The following is a 16,591-nucleotide window of genomic DNA, read 5'->3' as shown; positions in this document are numbered from 1 at the left end:
CTTGACAAGTTTTAATTACAGGATATACATAGAGTAACATTCCCATTAATTTTTTGACTATGCAATAAAACAGACATATCTTCAATCTTGAAAGTTGAAATGAACAAAGTTTCATTGTTTATAGGATCTAATTATTTTTTGAACAGAACCCCAAGAAATGGGCCACATTATTATTTAGAACTACAACTTCTATCATTCTTTACCATCGGCCATACTCGCAAAAGCTGACAGTAGCTGAGGTTCAATGTCTGGAGGAATACACATTGCCATTTGTAGCCCAATTTGATGATAATCAGAAATCCAGAAGTACAGTTACAATCAACACTGGTTAAATCACATGGAAGTTAGATGACACTGACTTATCGTGACGTGATTATGACATTAGATTCATTTGAGCAGATTAATGGAAAAATGATAATCAGAGTTCTTGAGAAAAAGCCCCTTCCCTGCATCTATACATCATTGTTGACAACTTCCTCCTTCCTCTTATCCATAGCCCTTTACAGAAATAGTCCTAAGTCAATATTGTACTAATGCTAAAATAGCATTTGCCTGCTTATTCCTACTGAAACCACATTGGTTTAAGTTTGGTAAGTTTCTTACCCTACCTCCAACATGGGCCGAGCACTGTCATGGATTGAAAGAATGTGTGTAATGTTATTCTGTTTTAGTTGTTCGGTGTCACGAGCATCTGTAACAAAGAGGAGACAAGGAAATAAAATTATCAGCTGCACTTATCTTGCTTCTTACAAGCATCCAAAAAACATTGAGATGCCTTTCTCTAGTGTAACCTACCACTTTGGGTTTTTATGAAAGTAAAATATGGAAGAATCATACTAACCCATTAAGGTCATGGAAGATGAACTCAAAATATAATTTAGAGGCGTTTTGATTTTTTGATTCCATGAAATTAATCGAATCAGAAAACATGATTTATTATAAAGTTTGCCACCATGATGTAGTTGGATTCTAGCATTATTAAAGTTACCTGAAATGTTTTGAATTTCATATACTTATTTGCAAACTATTTACAGTTAATTGAACAAGTACATTCAATAGCTTATCCCTTCATCACACTTCTCTACAATAGAAAAAGCTGCTTAAACATAGATAGTCAGAGGAAAAAAAATTCTGCAAAAGGGAAACTCCCAGGCTTCTCCCATTACGAACACTAAACTAGCACAAAACAACTTGCTGATGATCATGTAATCCTTGAAACAAAATAATCTGATTAATCGTTTTAATTTTTTATTTTTTAAAAGTAGCACTTATTTTCAAAATTAGTATCATGTGAATTTTATGTCATGAGGAGAAAATAAATCTGGATTAATAATCAGCTTAATAGCTTGCCTGGTGTAGCTATAGGAGCAAAAAACAAACAAACAAACAAGCTGTGTCAATATTAATTCTAAAGAAATTGGAAAATTTCCCCTGCAATATTTTAGGGCAGTATTTCTCAACCCCAGCAATTTAAAAATGTATGGACTCTTAACTGCCAGAATTCCCCTGGAACTGCCACCGTTCCTCCTAGGAGGATCCATTTTACACATTAGGTCCCAAAGACTTGCTGGAAATCTTGACTGCTTTGAAAGCTCAAAAGGAATGGGGCTGGCTTGGTCTTCAGGGGAACATTATAGAATAGCGTGTGACAGAGTTACAGAGAAGGCCCAAGGTCCCTGCAGATAGAACTCTCTCTAGGCAGGAAGTCAGAGAGAGCTTTCACAGTTTCCAGCTCTTACTAGAAAGATATAATAGACTGGACATTCCCAAAGATACCCAGAACCCAAGCTAAGAGGAGATTTAAGATGACCAGTAGTATTTTGAATTGCGCATAGAAACTAACTGAAGCAACTGTATTATATGGGCAAAATATTGGTATTCATAAATGTCCAAGCTGATGCATTCTGGGGCAGCTAGAACTTCCAGATAGTCTTCAAAGACAAGCCTACAGGCAGCACACTGCAGAATCCAAAGAAAAAATGACTAAGGAATGAATAATCATAAACAAAGTTTTCTGAGCTGGAAAAAGCTGCAACTGGCACCAGGATGGAGCTGAGCAAAAGGCCTTTTAGCCACAGCTGGTTGTTCCTTGAGCAAAAGCTCTTCAAGAAGATTCCAAAATAGAGAAAGTTCTGCTCAGGTGTGACCCATCCAAATCAAAAATGGAATACAGATAATTCTTGACTTACAACCACAGTTGGGTCCAGAATGTTGGTCACTAAGTGACGCAGTCATTACTGAGTCATTACGTGACCAGATCTGATTTTATTGCATTTTACCCATGAATATTAATAGCAATAGCACTTAGACTTATATACCGCTTCACAGTGCTTTACAGCCCTCTGTTAAGTGGTTTACAGAGTCAGCACATATTGCCCCCCAACAACCTGGGTTTATTTTACCGACCTTGGAAAGATGGAAGGCTGAGTCAACCTTGAGCCAGTCAGGATCAAAGCAATTGAACTCCTGGCAAAGTGAGCAGAGTTAGCCCGCAATACTGCATTCCAACCACTTTGCCACCAAGGCTCATTATTAAATGAATCACAGCATGGCTGGCTGGGGAATTCTGGGAGTTGAAGTCCACAAGTCTTAAAGTGGCCAAATTTGAGGACCCCTGCATTGAGTAAATCTGGCTTCTCCAATTGACATTGCTTGTTGAAAGCTGGCTGAGAAAGTCACAAACCGTGATCACGTGACTGCAAGATGCTGCTATCATTATAAATGCAAGCTGGCTGCCAAGTGCCCAAATTGCAATCATGTGATTGCATGGGTGGTACGACGGTTGTAACTCTGAAGATGGGTGCCAAGTCACTTTTTCCAAGGCTCTCATAACTTGAAATTGTTGAATGAATGGTTATCAATCGAGAACTAGTAGATTGTCAGACACAAAGCTACACTATCATGTTGAGATTGAATTATTTTCAGACCATAACAAGCTCCAGGTAATGGGAGAGAAAGTATTTTAACCCTACTTCCAGTTCAATATATGTAACTTGAGCATCCTCTGTATATTTAATTTAAACATTAAGAATAATCTTCCCTTTCATATAGATATCCATGTGGAATATTAATATTGATATTCAATAAGAAATTATGTTAATCCTGTTATATAATATTGAGTTGATAAAACAAATAATATTTCCATATATTGGCTACTGGGGGAACCACAAAAATACTTTTATCTTTACTTTCAAGTTATTTATGTATTACCCCTATAGGAATGGCTTAGAGTATCTCAAGGACCGTTTTACACAACACAAACAGCAAGACTGGAGATCTTCTGACTTTTGCTATAGCCATAAACACTTTAAAAAAAAAGTTAAGCTATATTTTGGTCTTCACTAACTACAGAAGGAAAGGTTTTAAAAAACCAAATTGGGAAACAGATACCAGGTCTTGGTTTCATCACATTGGGTGCCTCTGACTTTAAGCTTGTATTGCAAAGCAAATTTCTTCACAGTATTATTCTACTAAGTTTCAGAGGAGATTGTGTGCACCAATCCACTATCTGTTTCTTACAGATACAAACCTGCATCCCCTCTGTTAATAAATCCAGGTTACCTATCTCCCATTTGATGCAGTTTTTTTAGCTTTAGAAAAGTGGTCATTCAGGTTATTTTCTATTCTATTTTTTATACTCCATCAAACATCTAAGGCAGTATTCTTAACCAGAGAGAAGGCCATGATTTAGCAGTTGTGTTAATCATTCTGATGTCATTCATATAAAATGTAATGCATTGGGGAGTTTCTGATGAAACAGGAACACAGTTGTCAAAGTCTGATCAGAAATGGTGCACTCTCTCACCCGACTTGAGAGGCATGGTTTAGCAGCATGGAATTGTGCTTTTCAAAGTAACAGCCTACAATTCTGTCTTCTCTTCCTTATGTGGTTAACCTTCAAAGGTCTGCTGTTCTAGCACACCATTTCTCTGACATAACAGTGAACAATTTTTCAGCAAAAGGGGTCTGTCATTTCATTTTTGTCTCAAAATCGAAAGGGGAATGCTGAAGCAAATGGAAAACACTTCTATATTTCATCTTTTAAGAGACAAACGAAGCATACCAGACTGGTTCAAATTATGAAACCACAACTTAACTGAATTAAAGTAGTTTTGGTCCCTTCACCTTCTCCTGCAGCTTTCGCTTCTATTTTCAGTCAGGCCTGGATGAGAGGGCCTGTCAAAACCCTAAACCACGAGGAATATTAAATATGGCCAATTAAACAAACTAGCTTCATAAGCCAAAGTTCGAAGTGGTTTTACTCGAGTAAATGATATTTAAAATTAACCACACTTTGTCCAGAGGTCATAGATAAGGTGACCAACCATCCTCCTTTAGGGAGGACAGTCCTCCTTTTGTAAGTTCTGTTCTCCCTCAAAAAGTGTCCTCCTACATGTCCTCCTTTTCAATATTTGAAGACTAATCTGCAGGGCTTTTTTTTTTCTCATAGAACGCTCAGAATGGCGTTCTGGCACCTTTTTTTGATGGTTTTTTTTTTCAACTTTTGCATGAGCTGTGCTACTTCCCGCTATTGGTTTTCGAAAGCCAATAGGAATTGCTGCTGAGCGCGCCAAAACACCCGGCTGGCAAACTTTGCACATGCAAGTTGTCTGTATTATTGTTGCAATGAATAAAATGTTTCTTTTATTTATGATATTTTTTCTTCAATTTATTTGTGTCCTCCTTTTCATTGTAAAAAAGTTGGTCACTTTATTATATATTAAAAAGGCTGCATTCCTCAGTGATGGCTGGAGAAAATGAAAAAACAGCATGTGAAATCAAGGCTGGGCAGGATTCATTTTCTGGCCACTGTTTCTAATATTCACAGAAGAAATGAAACTGATATGATGTTCTCCTTTTAACTATGAAACTAAAGTTTAATGGAAACTATAAAGTGAAATTATTTTCTTTCTTACATGACTTTTGTGATGGTACAATGTTCAAATGAGCTAACAGGGACATGGGTTTCTACCTATTTAGATTTTTCAAGTTCTGGAACTCAGTGTGAAATATTTGGCAGGGGAGGGAACAGCCTGGAAGTGCCAAACATCCCCTAGGAAAATAAAAGTTAAGGAGAAGAGAGTAGCTGCAATAATAATGGATCTATTTTGAAAAGAAAGTAAGATCAGCAAGCGCTTTAGATAAGGTGGAGCAAATGGCATTTCTCTGGTCCAATTCTCCCTTCTAAGGAAGATCCGCTGTACTGAACGCAGACCATAAAGGTTTGAATTTTTAACAAAATCAGATTTTTGCCTATAGAATAGGTATCTCCAAACTTAACAACTTTATGACTTGTGGACTTCAATTCCCAGAATTCCTCAGCCAGCCATGCTGGTTGGCGAAATCTGGGAGATGAAGTCTAGAAGTTTTAAAGTTGCCAAGTTTGGAGATCCCCTACTATAGGATATTAGCCCTTGAAGCTAAGATTGTTTTTAATTTTATATTTGTTATTTAAAACTGCTTGAAAAATTGATCAGAAGGGCACTCATATTTCTTTCAAATAAGTCAATCTGAGCCACTGTTCCTTGGGAGCATTAAGCAAAACCTCTAAGGGGACAATGTTGGGGATGCAATGCAGAGTACTTTGCAATAGCTGCTAATAAAATTCATCTTACCTTTAAAATTTCCAAGGAACAAACCAGGAAGTATCTGTGAGAGGAAAAAAATAATATCAAATGTCAATCTTTTGTGGTAATATGGTATGACGCAGTTCAATTTGCATACAGAGGGGAACATAACACCACTCAAGCACAGTAAGGTTTACGTGCTATTTCTTGTCACATTCCCACACTGTTTTACAGTGGCATGTTTGCACCTTTCAATTACAATGTCCCATAATTTAAGAACAGTAAGAAGAAATAATACTCCAAACATGGGTATACAATCTGGTTCCCTCTAGGTGTTCTATAGGCCAAAGCATCTGAGGGTTAGAAAATTACCAATAGAAGATAATATTTATAGCTCAGAGTTCAACAGTTAGAAGATTAATTGCTCTGCCTCTAAACTGACATATGTTATTTCTAAATTGGTTTGCTTGTATATTTCTGGACTCTGTACAGCTTAAGAATTCTTAGAACAAGACAAGCAGAGATGGGTGGGAGCTACCTTACCAGTTTTATTCTTGGTCTTACCCACCATAGCAGCCATTTTGTGAAAAGAGAAATTGCCTCATTGAAGTTCATAACACACTCACACAATTCTAAATGAGGCCCAGAAGGTTGCAATCCATGATGTGAGTCAATAGTAGAGTGCTTCCAATTTCCCCCAAAATATAGGTAGTCCTTGACTTATGACCACAATGGAGCCCAAAATTTCCAATGCGAAGCGAGATACTTGTTAAGTGAATTTTGCCCTATTCTGTAACCTTTCTTGCCACAGTTGTTAGTGAATCACTGCAATGGTTAAATTAGTAAGAAATTGAACGTGGCTTCCCCCCTTTCCCCCATTGACTCAGCTTGTTGGAAGCCGATTGGGAAGATTACAAATCATGATCACATGACCCTGGGGTAGTGCTATTGTCATAAATACACGCCACTTACCAAGTGTCCAAATTTTGATCATGTGATCATGGGATGCTGCAACAGTCATAAGTCACTTTTTTCTGTGCCACTGTAACTTCAAACAGTCACTAAAGCAGTGTTTCTCAACCTTGACAATTTTAAGGCATGTGGACTTCAACTCCCAGAATTCCACAGCCAGCATTGCTGGCTGTGGAATTCTGGGAGTTGAAGTCCACATGCCTTAAAATTGTCAAGGTTGAGAAACACTGCACTAAAGGAATGGCTGTTAAGTCAAGGAACATTTATACCATCTGGATGTCTAGTATGCTGGGTGCTGCTTAGGAAGATCACCCAAAATAACGTTGAAAGGTGTGCCCAAGGTACAATGAATTTATTTATTAGACTTGAATGCTGCTCATCTTGCCTAGAGGTTACCACGCTCCTATTTCTGATTCTGAAATGTTGGCAGGCATGGAAAAGCCTGAACTCAAAGGGAAACCAAGGACCAAAAAAAAAAAAAAAAAAGACCATCAGCTTTGCAGAGATCTCTCCTTTTTTAACCCAACATACCAAAAAGCCTACTTGTTTCCACAAAATCCACTGTCAAAATTTAGCTTGCCAATCATGATCTTTCCTAGTTCGGCTCCTTTGACAATGGGAAAGAAGGAGGCAGGAAACTTGTTTATCATTTCAGGAATGCACCCCGTACAGGATATCTGAGGTACGACATTTGCCTGGAATACTATGCCTTGTAGATTGTGATAAATCAGGACAAGTGGCAAATGCCTCTTAAAGCAGTAGGAGATTTTCTTTGGTTTTACTGTTGTTGTTTTTCTTTAACAGCTACTAAACTGCTAGCAGAATAGGTCCTAGAATTGTCGGCTACTATTATAAATTTCTCTCTGAGGAAGCCAGCAAGCACCTAATGGCCTGTTTATTTACAAATCATAACATAGAGACATTTAGCCATCATAGCTGTCATTTCTGCTACCACGAAAACACCTCTAAGAAAGACTGGTCCCGTCATATTGTTAAAATAAAACACTGCTAAAATATTTAGGATAGACTTTTTTTTAAGGAACTCGTTACCAATGCTAAATTCCTTTACCACATCCTTGCCATTCTTTGTTGAGCATGGCTTACTTTGGGGGTTGTTCCCACATTCTCATGACATAGGATGCTTGCAGACTAGCACCCCACAATGAGGAGGAGGAGGAGGAGGAGGAGGAGGAGGAGGAGGAGGAGGAGGAGGAGGAGGAGGAGGAGGAGAGGACTGAAGAAACAATGCACTAACTGGTAAGCTGCTGCAAGAAGACTGCACAGACTAACTACAAGCAGCAGCATGACGAAGCAGCAACAATGGTGCATTGGAACATCTGCAAGAAATATCATTTGCCTACAAGCAAGAACTGGTGGGACCATAAAATAGAGAAAGTCATATAAAATGAAGAAGTTAAATTGTTCTGGGACTTTAGAACTCAAACAAACAGGCACCTGTCACATAACACCCCAGAGTTAACATTTGTCGATAAGAAAGGCAAAGAAGTCTGGATAGTGGACATGGCAGTGCCTGGAGACAGCAGGATAGAAGAAAAGAAGTGGAGAAGATAACAAAATACAAAGACCTACAAATAGAAATAGAATGACTATGGCAAAGGCAAGCAAGGGTAGTACCAATAGTAATAGATGCCTTGGGTGCAATCCCAAAACAACTGGAGCGCCACTTGAATACCCCTGCCCTTGAAAAATTTGCCATCAGTCAATTGCAAAAGGCAGCTTTACTGGGAACAGCCTTCATCCTGCAATAATATCTGTAATACCATCAAACACCCACATCTTCCTATCCCAAGTCCTTGGTAAGGACTGAATAGATAGACAAAACCGCCAAACCCAGACTGAACATCTGGCTGACTCTGTGATGATTAATAATAATAATATGCATACGCAGATATTAACATGTGGGTGATAGTTCCAACAGTTACAGGAATAACCAGATATCACTTTAGATTAAATGAGCAATATCAATGTATTTTAATACATCCATAGCACGACTTCTGTATCCCCATAGTCAAGTGCATTAGAGCTAGATATTATGAAAAGATTCCTAATTTCTCCTTATCCTATAATAAAAAACATTAGACAGAATCGTATTTCTAGTAGATAACTATTTTCCTATCGATCCAATCCTAATGAGCAGATATGGAAATTACAGACATGGACAACCAAACATAGTAATTACCCTATGATAGTGATGCCCAACCGCTGGGCCGTGGCCCACTACCAGGCCTTGAGCTGTTTGGAACCAGGCTACGGAAGTGGTGGGCAAATGTATGTGTGTGCATCCTCACTTGTGTGAGCAGTGGCCAAGCAGATGAACCCCATTTGGGTGACTTGTGGCCACATGTGCTTGCCCACCACTTGCTGAACCATCCCCCTCTCCCCACCGCTGGTCCACAAAGCTAGAAGGGTTGGGAAACTCTGCCCTAGGAGTATAATGTAGTAAAGGCCAATAATACATCCCTTTACAAAGTTGCGATCCTAGTAGTGCTTCAGCTGTAGCAGAACAACAACTCCCAGAAACCCAAGCCAGCATGACCAACTATGATATCTCAGAATTCTAGATGAATGACAGTTTCCACTTCATTAAACAATGTTACTGTTTAATACTGACATTCATAACAATACTGACAAAGTTCATCAGAGGTATTTATTACTTCATCTTGTTTGCAATTCCACTTCTGAAGAATCCAAGCAGCTCACAGATAATAAACATAACATTAAAAAATGAACAATCCACACTTAACTTAACTTAACTCTAACCTGACAACATCCTTTAATAGACAGCAAGATCTTCAAGTGTCCCCATATATCTTCCTGGAGATCGAGAATTCCAAGGCTCTTTGAAAGTGCAATAATGACAGGGTAGCCCAAATATGGGGGGGGGGACCAGGGGGAGGAGGCTGTCCCAATCCAATAGAAAGGATAAAAATAATGTGATCACAAAGCAGGTACAATTATTCTGCAGCAAGAACATTATTCTAGATTTTGCAGTAGGACTTCTGAGCTCTTGTGTATCTCTGTATTACCAAAGAAAAACAGGATTAGCCAAGTCAGAGACTGATCAAACTGAAGATCTATCTAGGTGGTTGCTAAGAGTTAGCACTGACTAGGTGGCACATTATCAAATCAAACTAAAAAAAATTAATACACTACAAGTCCACCATTATTTAACCCTGCCAGGGTCCTTGCCCCAACTGACTTTTTTTTTTTTAAAGATAGTTGTAGAATATTGAAAAACAAAGCACTAATTTCTCGTATCAATTTAATTGCAAAGAATACGTGACACAGAAATTCTTGGAAAATAAAAACCATGAATGCTTGCTTGGATGTGTGCCTACCTGCCCAGATAATTTTTTAAGCAAATGTAAGATGGGGTATTAGAAAGCACCCTGTGCAATTATGCAGTGTAGAGAGTTCACATTTCAAACTTGATTTTATTCAGAGGTTTGAATGATTTACTTCACTGGGAAATATGGCCAGGGGAACTAAGATTAAAAAGGATTCTGCTATTACTTGAGATGTTCCTTCCACTGAAGAGGATTTTTTTTTGCTACACTAACCCCCTTTTCCAATTCCTGGGTTTAAGGTCTTGCAAGAGTAATGCTAACTTGAGACCTCTGCAGCTTCCTTTCACACAAGATGAATAGCAACAACATGAACAAGAGTTTTGTATGTTCTCCATCATGAAAACAATGAAAAAGTCATAAACTATTCAGTTGTTTTCTTTCTTTTCTTCCTCAAAAGGAATGTGGGTGAGGGTTTCTGCTGCTGCGGGACCCACAACAGTTTAAGGTGGCACAGTAATTTTCACTTATTCTCAATATTGCAATTGAGTTTCAAAATGTTTTTGGTGAGGGTTCAGGAAATGAAAATGATGATGTATGGAAGAACGCTTACGTCTTTTAAGTATAATAATTTGGGTGGTATGTATGTACGTATTTCCTGCTTTTACATTACAATCAAAGCGGGAAATGTCTTATAATGTGCTCTCATAATATAATTTAAAGCCTGTTCATAAGTAAACACTGCCACTAGGAAAATTTAGAAAATAGAAGAGGCTGATTTTGTCTGGAAGCCATGAATCAGCCTTCACTCTGATAAGACGATGCCCAGCTCAGAATGGCAAGAGGAAAAAAACAGAGAACGTTGAGTTAGTTTGAAGAGAGAAATGACACATGAATAAAATAACTAATAAATATTTATATATATATATATATATGTCAACCGGGAAATGACAGTAACTCAAGTAATATATCACATTTTGGCATATGGTAGCATAAAATGGCCCCAAGTCAATGCTTGCTCTGAAGCCCCATTGCTCTTGGTTTATGGAAGAAGCTGCAGTGCAAAACCTGGCCACTGTTTTTGTGCCAAGACTGGCCCATGTAAGCCAAAGGGAAGACACCAGGTTGCCTCTTACTTTATAGCATCTTAGTGGGCAAGATGAGCTACACCAGTGGTTCTTAACCTTTTTGAACGAATCGCCCCCTTGAGCCAATGAGGAAGTTGTCATCGCCCCCCTCCCCCAACATAACCTCAATCACAACATAGGAAATAATTCTTCAATTTATGCAAACACTTTTTTTGTTTTCTTTAAAACTGTCATCAGGACATATTGATGCAAATAATTTATTTCCAGTCTTTTCCCCATATCTCCCATATTCTGGCCAATGGCGCGCCACTGTATGGGTAGAGGCTGCTGCGCAACGCGCATGAAGATAAGCGATGCATCTTCACATATGTACGGTGTTCTGTACTGAAGCTAGCTGGAGGAACATTTGAAAACATAATTCAATCCACTAATAGCGAGTGATCTGATGTTTTTGTACGACAGATATACAGCGATTCACTGTACGAAAAAGTCTCAAAAGTGTCCCCAAAACTTCTTGCTCCATCGCCCCCATATCGTCCCCTTTTTGTTCCTTTGCCCCCGTGTCGCTCCTTTTCGTTCCATCGCCCCCCTGAAAAATGAAATCGCCCCCTGGGGGGCAATATCGCCCAAGTTAAGAACCACTGAGCTACACCATCCTCTAGAATAAGCAGGAAGCAATCCAGCCGAGCCTATGATGCTAAAGAGCGTCTAATCTAAAATAAGGCAAAAAGAAAAACAACCTGGAGACAAAAAGAGAGAGAGAGAGAGAGAGAGAGAGAGAGAGAGAGAGAGAAGAGAGAAGAGGGAAGAATGTGGAGTGAATGTCTCTCATTCCACTCTATGTAGGTTCCAAGAGCGGACATGCTACCTTGGGTGGCATTACCAATTGGTCAGACAGGAACAAACAATAGCCAGATGATCCAAGCACCAACTGTGGCAACAGCAGCTGTTTGCAAGCTCTGGGGGTTGGTCCTGGTCAGTAAGGGGAAGGAAGTAAGCCTCCCCGGCTTAAGAACAAAGGGAGTTTTGAAAATTGAAGTAATCCCTCCAGCAGATTTTTCTTGTCCAAACCATATATAGCTTTAACCAAAGGATAGACTCAGTTGACCAACTAAGGCAATTTATGAAGGTCAGATCAGATCCAGAGGCATATAAATTTGCAGTTTTAGCACTTGATTTTCATTAGATGTTTGCATGCTGTTTTAGTGCCAAACAGAGTTTTGCTCTAGCTACTGTCATTGAATAAAAATATGGCCAAGCCCCCTCACTCAGCAAGGAACTTCCTTTACTCATTCCAAGTTGACCCTGAATACAATAGGGCAACTGCTACAACCTATCCTTTGTTCTTGTGCCAAGACGGCCCATGTATTACAAAGGGAAGTATCAAAGTGTAAAGTGGATGGGGTTTGTTATGGTCACACCCACTTCCCTTATTGTGCCCCCCCCTCACACCTTGCAATGAAGTCATCACAACTGAGCTTAAACACAGCTTAAACAACAATAGACATTCAAGCTACTCCCTGTTTCCTCTCCAAACCTTATAGGCTAATAAAGTTACAATTGCATGGACATGTTGAAATTTAGAACAATGAATGGTTTCTTGAAAATCTCTCCATTCTACTTATTTGCAGATATGTATCTCAAACCTCATTTCTAAAATTTGTGCATTTAGTTCTAGAGCAGGCATTCACCTTCTACCCAACCTTACAGTCAAATCAGTTACATTATTTCTGTACTTTGTCAATATCTATGTTGATAAACATGAAATGAATAGTATGTGCAGGATTTCACCTTCATAAGCCTGCACCACTAGCTATTATAAATTCTGTTGTACAAATATTGGGAATTTCATAAAATGAATAAAATCTAAAGCTCAAATATAAGAGATAAACCCATTTTTAAAGACAAAGGCCATTATTAAATATGATATCCTGTGAGGGTCACTTGGTATAGTGGAGTTAAGACATCAGGCTAGAAAATGGGAGGCTGTGAGTTTTAATCCTGCTTTAGGCCAGGCCTTTTCTCTTAGTCTTAGGAAGGAAGCAATGGCAAACCACTTATGAAAAACCTTGCCAAGGAAACTGCAGGAAATGTTGCAGGCAATCTCCAAAAACTGGACACAACTGAATGGAAAGCAAAGCAATCAATCAATAAAACTGATACTAGAGAAGCACGGAAAATCCAAAACAGCTGTTTTCTGATCTTGAAGATCCAGATAGGATAATTATGTTTACAAATTAGCTAATCTATGATTACATGATATATAATTTTAAAAAGTGATAGTGCCATTTCTATATCAACAAATCTATCTAATAAGTAAATGGCTAGTTTATACTATTTAGGTAAAAGTAAAAAGTTGAGGTTTGATGTTAGTATCTTATTCTACTGCACCAAAGGGAATAGAAGTCAACGCCTTTTCTTTCTTTTTCCCTTCTTTTCTGCACTCTTCCCTTCTCTTTTCCCTCCCCTATTTTTCCTATTGTTTTTGTATTTTTGTATTTTATATTATAAACTAATAAAAAGGACAATTAAAAAAAACCAAAAACTTAAGTGAACGAAATTTAAAAAAACAACAGAAAAAGTGATGGTGCTTATACACAATGAATAATAAGTTATAAGTAAACAATCCGGATTTATATGAACATTTAAGGTTATAGGAAACATGCAACACATTTTTTAGTTGTGGAAACCTACAAATGCAACCAACGCTTTAAAAAGCCTTAAAACAGACAAGTCAGAAACGCTGTTTGTGGCCAGACTCTTTTCTTGGGAGCTAAGCATTGCATCTCCTCTCAGAAAAAAAACCTGATGCATTGGCCCAAAAGATCAACTCTGCAAGTTAATGGTTCTCCTAGCAATGCTTTTTTTGTTTTGTTTTTGGGGCGGGGGGACGACGACAAGCCAACACATTGGAGGAGACTCAAGATTCTTCTGAATCTTGACACATTCGAGCATTGGGCCCTATCCAAACAGATGCAATTCAGTGGTGAGAAATGTAAGGTCCTGCACTTAGGCAGGAAAAACCAAATGCATAGTTATAGAATAGGAGGTAAATATGACTCAGCAGCGTACGGCAGCTGTCAAAAGAGCTAATGCAATTCTAAGCTGCCTCAACAAAGGGATAGCATCAAGATTACGGGACCTGATAATACTGCTTTATACTGCACTGGTGAGACTACCCTTGGAATAGTGCATCCAGTTCTGGTCACCATGATTCAGAAAAGATGCTGAGGCCCTAGAAAGAATGCAGAGAAGAGCAACAAAGATAAGGGATTTGGAAGCTAAATCATACAATGAACGGCTAAGGGCACTAGGTATGTTTAACCTAATGAAGAGAAGGCTCAGAGAAGACATGACAGCAGTCTTCCAATACTTGACAGGCTGTCACAGGACACTGATTTATTCTCCATAGAATCTGAGGAGAAGACAAGAAGCAGTGGGTGGAAGCTTGTCAGAGGGAGATTCAACCTGGAAATAAGGAGGACTTTCCTGACAGTCAAAGAATTTGCCAATAGTACAGTACAGCTTGCCTCCCAGAGTTGTGGGTGCTCCATCTCAAGATTGGACAACCATTTGTCTGGAATGGTATAAGGACTCCAGCTTGGCAGGAGGGCTGGACTAAAAGGGACCTCCAAGATCCCTTTCAGCCCTATGATTCTATGAGCTGATTCTATGAGTCATCAGCAAATAGAAATAGCATCTGCATCCCACCACCTTCCTTAAAAAGTCTTGATGTGGCTTAGGCTAATTATGTGATTATCTAAAGAACTGAATGCAATAACACAATCCATGACAAGGCCCTCTTTAAAACAATTTGTAAACTTCAACTGGTATATGCTACCAAATTTTTTTGGGGGGGGGGAGTGACTTATAGCAATCTTCTCTAACTAGGGCAGACATGGCAACATATCGGGACGGTTTTGCCATTGCCGGCAATGGGGTGGGCACGGCTTCCGGATGACACATCTGGCCTGCGGGCCGGTAGTTTGACACCCCTTAACTAGGGGATCTCCAAATATATAGCACAAAAATTCTTATTAACCTCAGCATCACAACCACTTTGACTAAAATGATAGAAATGATCTCTTGGCAATAAATTTCATAGCTTGTGGAAACCCGAATTAGAAATTCTGAATGTATCATACCTGTTAATTTTGACTTTATTCATCCCCAGATTCAATTTCAGCATGCTATTTTTGATTTACAACTCAAACATAACTTCAACTTCCTTCAGGTACCTCTGCCATTTTAAACTTTCCAAAATTCGCTCTTAAGTGAATTTACAACCTTTCTCGTTACAATTGTTAAGTAAATAATTCCAACTGGTAAGTTAGGAACAGGATGCTAAGTGAATCTGGCTTCCCCATTGACTTAGGTTGTCAGGTGGTCACAAAATGTCATCACATGACCCCAGGGGACATTACAACCATCATAAATATGAGTCAGTTGTCAAACCTTTGAATTTTGATCAGGTGACCAGAGGGGTGCTGCAACAATTGTTAAGGGTGAAAAAAGGTCGTAAGTCTCTTTTTTCATTGCGGTTGTAACTTCGAACAGTCATTAAATGAACCCTTGTAAATCAGGGACTACCTGGAGGTGCAAAAGTACCGTCACAAATTACCTTCAAGTTATTCCACTATAACTGAAAATGAAAACGTATAAACATCTCCCACCAATCCAAGCAGCAGACAGAATAATGGAAATGGAAATAATGGATTTTGGAGGGGGGGGGGAATAGGAGGAGTGTGGAGATCGAGGCAATAGGCCTCCCTTTTCGTATCACAGCATCGTTGGCAAAGAGCAAACGGCAGACAAAATACTCGCAAAAGCTCCCGAGGTATGCGAGCGATTTAAAGCGCCCAGGCAGCCTCGCCCAGCTGCTGAATAACCCAGCTGCAAGATCTTTGATGATCACAAGCATTTCCGGCTTTATATGCAAATGAGAAAGACGCCAATAGTCACCGAGGAAGGGAGCTGAGCTTTAAACTTTGAAAATGCAGACCTCGAAGCTGCCGATTAAGCTGCGCGTTGGGGGCCTCGGCGCAGTTTTAATGAGCGAGGCGGGCGTTTTTTGTCTTCTATTTTTAGGACAACTATTTTTCTCTCACTCTCTGCTAAACCAAGGTATTCTAACAGAGGCGGTGCAAAACGCGTGGTTTCCAACTTTTAAATCCACCGACCTTCGAGTAAGCCCCATTTAGAAACCAACGGGAGTTATACTGTTTGAGCAACCCCGTTAGGAAGCGGCAGGAGTAAACGGCAATCAAAATCCACTGAACTCAGCGCCAGCCACTTCCGAATACATTATAGGCATTGGATCTGGTTGCACGTGTAGATGGCATTCACGCAGAGAGGCGGACACGCGTCCGATTTCCGCAAACACCCCAGCTTTCCAAACGAAACGCTACTGTAATTTGTTTAGCCCTTGCAGCATCTAGAATGTTCTTCAAAGGGTTACTCAACATAGCCTTTTGTACTGATCAAAGCAAGGACCCGAAAGGGGGGGGGGCACTCGGAAGGCTTCTGTCCTGGAGGGGGGGGGTCCCCTAAACCCTCGCACGCGAGCACAACCCCGAAAATAAAAAACAAAGATAAGCAGAGTTTACCTTATTCATCCCATTCCCCATGGCTCTAAACGATCTGAAACTTTAGCACCAGA

General features: G+C 39.4%; 1 long non-coding RNA gene across 1 annotated transcript; it reads right to left on the bottom strand.

Moving 5' to 3' along the window:
- Nucleotides 1-138: 138 nt before the first annotated feature.
- On the bottom strand, nt 139-16,588 carry LOC120307562. Its single transcript, XR_005556577.1, has 3 exons — nt 16,539-16,588; nt 5,616-5,649; nt 139-691 (listed from the first exon to the last, which is right to left on the bottom strand). It is a non-coding gene; the product is annotated as an uncharacterized LOC120307562 (long non-coding RNA).
- Between the last annotated feature and the right edge of the window lie 3 nt (nt 16,589-16,591).

This window comes from Crotalus tigris, unplaced genomic scaffold (assembly GCF_016545835.1).
Source record: "Crotalus tigris isolate CLP2741 ecotype Arizona unplaced genomic scaffold, ASM1654583v1 scf7180000017551.9496454, whole genome shotgun sequence".
NCBI lineage: Eukaryota > Metazoa > Chordata > Lepidosauria > Squamata > Viperidae > Crotalus > Crotalus tigris.
Note: the sequence above shows the minus strand (reverse complement) of the source record. Positions and strands in the feature narration are given on the sequence as shown.